Raw genomic sequence first — 5,494 nt, forward strand, 5'->3', positions numbered from 1 at the left:
TCGACAACATATTTCCTCAAGGAAATCTCTTAGTTTTGACATTCCTATATTACCTTTTGCGTTCTTTTATCTCTTTGTTATATTTGAATTTACGTGGTTTCTTCACTTTTTTTTATTGAATAAAAGGAAAATGTATCAATGTATTTCATATTTCATGAACAAATCTCTAGTATATATATAAATGGTGAAGGGTGTACGAACACCGCATTCTACCATTGTACAAAAGGTTATTTGAGTTGTACGGTAAACTTGGTCTTATTCTATTCTATTGGTGCTTGGGCCTATAAACACGTGTATGTAATTCTCTTTTAGCAGTCCTTTCACCTGCCTTTACCGTGACACCTGTTATAACCTTTTTATCTATGGGAAACAACTGGCTAGAACTTCCTCCATCCCCATTCTTCCTTTTTCAGCATCTATTCCTTCTTCTCTGTTTATCCTTTTCTGATTTCTGTTATTCCATCCAATAAATCTCGAATTCATCAGTTTTTTTTTCATGGTATTTATCTTTCAAAGTATGAGTTCGCTAATCTGCAATGTTTCTTTGGTACTGCACCTTCTTCAGTTCTTTGTTGATAATCGGTATAGGCCTCTTCAACTAGGATGTTCTGCCCTATCATTTCTTCAAACCAGTTCATGAGTCCTTCAAACCCTAATAATTTTTTAAAACGGTATGGTTCTCTCCTTTATTGTTTTTTCTTTTGCTTTTATATGCCCTGTTTTTGCTGTTCTTTCTATGTACTTACAAACTCTTTAAAGAAATCTTGGAAATATGGGTCCCCCAGATGGCACTTGCTTCCGTACTTGCTCTAATGATAGCTTATTTCATTCATTTATTACCTTGTAAGTTCTGTCTGACATTTTGGATTTCTATACATTATTATCACCATATACAACTATTGAAAAAATGATAGTAGTTTCAATCCAGGAAAAAATTTAAAATTTACTATAAATTTTAAGTTTTGAGCTCTTTGTTTCGATGAATTTTTAGTGCAGTCTTTCTTTCGTTATTGGACTTTTTTTGTGCGAAGTTCTTTAGAGATACTCTTGCGCCCCTTGACTCCTTTCGTCCCGCTAAGCTGTCTGAAACTGGTTTAAAGGTAATTTATGATCTGAATATTAAATGAAATGCTTGGATTAGATTTGGTCAATTCTAAATTCTAATAATTTATAAGTTAATTTAACATACATATTTATTAAAGTTAGATCACTACTGTTTATGATATAAGATCCAACATTTTATGGATAGCTATAAAAAATAAATATCTTAAACTGTTTGAACTCACTCATGTTTTAGAATGTCTGGTTTGGGTGCTCCTCTAAGTTGCAGTAAATTTTGGACTGAAGATGCACCAGAAAACAATAAAAGGCCTGTAAGCTTCGGCATTTGTTATGTGCTTTTGTTCCTATTTGTGACACCCTTCACCATTTATATATAGTAGAAATTATCATGTTATGAAGACGAATTTAATGTAAATAATGACAATTTTAACAATATATAAGAATGTAGGTTGTTGAACTAAATATTGCTTTCTTGAATTTGTATATGTAGTTTAAAAGAGGAAACTTTACAAATGGCACACAAATATAGCTTTAATGAACTAATTTATAGTTACCTACCTCATCATACCTCCGAATTACTTAGAAAAAGCTTCCTATGATCCTTTTATTGTGCAGAAAGCACATACCTCTCACTTCTTTTTTATTAGCTCTCACTTCTTTTTTAGTTAATTGATACACGTGCATGAAAAAGTTAGCTTGCTTAAGGGAGTTCAGTAGAATCTCTAAGTTCAGTAGGTTTTATATTTTTTGATACATTTGACTGTTGCAACTGTAAAACTGCAAAGTCAAGGGAGTATTGCAAGTCTTGCCATATAGAAAGTTGACATGAACATCAGAAAATATGATAAAGCATAGCGTGATGCTTTTCCTTTGTTTCGTTTTCCAATAGATGCCTGGTATATTTATGTTTCTGGTCAAGTTTATCGAGCGGGAATCCCCATAACATGCATTAGAGGACGTTGGAGTCCTACATTTTACAATAATTCACCACTTGATGTTAGGAAATGAATACAATTATATCTACGGCTATCATATGCATGTAGTGTGTTTCATCTTTAGTTTGTCGTACGCAAATGGTTTGACAAGATGAATAAACTCTCTTCTTGAAGTGAATCATATTAATCAGATCCAAAAAAGATTGTGTCATAATAAATGGATGAAATTTCTGCTGTATTTAACTAAAATAATGCTTTACTACCGACTTTGGCATAACATGGTGATCATTGACGCACTGAATTTCTGCCAAGAAAAGTTTAACAGGCATCCTATCTTGCAATTTATATTGGTGATGGAATGACGAGGTATACCTTAAGAACGGTGGGAAGATGGTTTAGGGGCCGGGGGCGAGGACGAGGACGGTGCTAGGGCTGGGTATGGGAGTGGTTCGAGGATTACTTTAGAAATCCTTTCTTTTAAACTTCAGTTTATTTTTATTTTTGACAACAGATATTTCATGTTATTTGGGGATGAAAGCTGATGTTTGTAAACTTTATTTTATAAAAAAATTGAACTGTTCTTTTGAATTGGACGGATCATTTGATTGATGCTGCTGTTGTGAATGTAATTTTTATCAAATATTTGCTTGTGTGGTTGGGATGTTGGTTTAATAATTTGACTTTTGGTTAGTAATCTTACTGTGAGAGAAATAGAGGCTAATTAGCCTCTTTGAAGTTCCTCCATAGCACCCTTAAAGGACTTAAAATGTCAAATTTCTACTTCTTCCCTTTATGAATTTGTCATTCCTAAGTAATTACCTAAACATGAAGATGAGTTCCTTTAAAATGTTTGAGATTCAAGATTGAAGAATGTTGTATTGGCTGAGATGCTTGAATATATGACCACGTTGGTTTTAGTTGATCTTAGAAGAATGGATTTACAGAATACTTGGTCTATATGGCCAAGCTGTAGAGTCAAAACTTTATTCGTGAAACAATGTTCATTTGGAGGGCTTTGAGAATTCAGAATAATTTGGATGTGTCTTTCACTATACTCTTTGAAGTAAATTAAATGTCTTGATCCCAGTTTTGCTCTCTCATGCAATTGTGTCCCTGTTGTAATATTAAGATGCAATGATTAATGTTTACACTTTCCTTTTCTGACGTCCATTAATATGCTCACCCAGCCTTTGGTGAGTTCCTTTGCTTAGGACAATGCTAATTACTAGTCAGATGGTCGACTTGGGGCTACTGGTGTTCACTTATGCATGCACAGAATATCATTCCTGTTAATAAATTTCTTGAGAAGAGCTAAGCTACATGTAAGTATGTGAGTTTTGCCTTTTATGAGATAAAAATGTCTATGTAGCCTTTAGCTTTTATTTGTATTGTAGGTTGCTGGTTGAATCAACCAAAATTTCGTTGTGACACACTCATTTCTGGCTACTCATTTTTCAAGGTTCCATTTCATTATCAAACTCTGCTCAACAACAACAACCCAGTATAATCTCACTAGTGGGGTGTCTGGGGAGGATAGTTTGTACGCAGACCTTACCCCTACCCTGGGTAGAGGGGCTGGCTGTTTCCGATAGATCTTCGGCTCCCTCTCTCCAAGAACTTCCCACCTTGCTCTTGGGGTGACTCGAACTCACAACCTCTTGGTTGGAAGTGGAGGGTGCTCACCACTAGAGTAACCAACTCTTGTCTATATTTTAAGTTATTGAATTTTAAATTAATAAAGTATATATATATTCGATGAATTTCTTATGATAAATTCAAGGGTTATAGGAGCCTCCTTTTCTTGAAGAAGAGGTGCATCTCCATTTCCTTCCGCCTTATTTCCATTTCCCCCTTCGGCCTCTCCCGCTTCTTTTGAGAATATCCATGTGAACTCCATCTGACATTAAGCTTTGAGAATGTCTGAATCTGATTTGTTTCCAAATACCTAATATCCAAAAACAGTGGAGTAGAAAATTGAGTAAATTTACAGAGTTTGTAACATTTGAGGCCTTTCAGCTTCTTGCCTTTTTATTATGGTATTGAACATCATCTATGGCGTAGATAACGACAACTTTGTGTTCAGTTCAAATCTTTATACTGCAATTTTATGTACAGTCCAAATCATCATATCTCTAATGTTATGAGAACTTGAGTTGCAATACAAATTTCAATTAAGTGCAGTACTGTTAAGTAATAATACAATTTTATTGCCAATTTAAGTCTGCCAAACTCAGATATTTCCCCGCCAGTGTTACAATCTCTCTAGCAAAGGTTTCACAAATGTCTTCCGGCCCGTGCTGCACCGGCCTCCATTTCTAGTATATATATATATTTGCTTAAATGCAATTATTTATTACTACATGATGAGATCGTTAGCATTCTTTTGGGAAGGTTTTGTGGCTTTGCAACTGGTTTTTTTCGCTTGTTTAAACTCAGGAAGAAAAAAAAAGGAAAAAAGGAAGCATGGGCTTGATTAGAGGTGGCAATTTGAGCTCAAACCCAACCAATTTCTGCACAACCCATCCCCTTGCAAAAAAAAAAAAAAAAAAAAAATACTTTTTATTTATTTTTTCAATTTTTTGTTTTCTGTTTTTTTCTTTTTCTGTACCATCCATCCACACAATCCCCCGCCCCCACAATTTATTATTATTTTTTTTTGGATTTTCAATTTTCTGTTTTTTCGTTTTTCTGCACCATTCACCCCCTACCCTACCCGCAAAATATTTTTCAACTTACATATTTTAAATACTAATTTGTTATTTAAGAAAATATATTTTGATTCTCAAAATACTAATAGTATTTATTTACCTTATATACATAGGTGTATAAAAAGTAAAATGCTTTGTTTATGCAAGATAAGCATCGTTCTAAAACATGAGTCAAGTTGGGCGGGTTGGGTTATGACCCATTGTTTAGCCCATCTTGACTCTGTTCATCTTAACTCAAGTACACTTTGGGTTGGGTTGGGCAATGACTCATTTATTGACCTAATTCATCTTTATCCGCCCAAATTCGGCCCAATCCGTCCATTGCCACCCATATGCTTGATCAGCAAAGCTCTATTATATTGGTAAGACATGCAGTTATTAAAATTAAAATATACTTTTGTCTTTTCCTTGAATATTATCAACTAACCAAGCAGCATAAATTCATGCAATATTTAATATTATAAAGTTACTTTACTCTAGAAAAAGTAAATCTAAGACTTTAAATATAGACCTAATGTTTATCACGTCAGTAAGATCTATAGCTCCAAGTATTTGAAAATTAATTGATATGTTCTGAGTTTAGTCCTTGTGTTATTAGTGTTAGAACGTTTAAGCTTCAATTAAATACATAGCATTTTTTAAGTACAATAATGCTAATTGACCTTTTTTCTACTAACAGAGATTAACTTGGAATTTCTTTCTTAATCAACTTAGACATTCTATTCCTCCTTCAACCATCATCACATGCCACCACCATCTATTTCTTTTCATTCTGAAGCTTTAATTTTG

The 5,494-nt window shown here is 33.8% G+C and overlaps 1 long non-coding RNA gene across 1 annotated transcript; it reads left to right on the plus strand.

Annotated features, from left to right (window-relative positions):
• The first annotated feature begins 308 nt into the window (after nucleotides 1–308).
• LOC107766161 (uncharacterized) lies at nucleotides 309–4,159 on the plus strand. Its single transcript, XR_012701258.1, has 3 exons — nucleotides 309–671; nucleotides 3,185–3,319; nucleotides 3,392–4,159. It is a non-coding gene; the product is annotated as an uncharacterized LOC107766161 (long non-coding RNA).
• Nucleotides 4,160–5,494: the final 1,335 nt, after the last annotated feature.

This window comes from Nicotiana tabacum, chromosome 17 (genome assembly GCF_000715075.1).
Source record: "Nicotiana tabacum cultivar K326 chromosome 17, ASM71507v2, whole genome shotgun sequence".
Lineage (NCBI taxonomy): Eukaryota > Viridiplantae > Streptophyta > Magnoliopsida > Solanales > Solanaceae > Nicotiana > Nicotiana tabacum.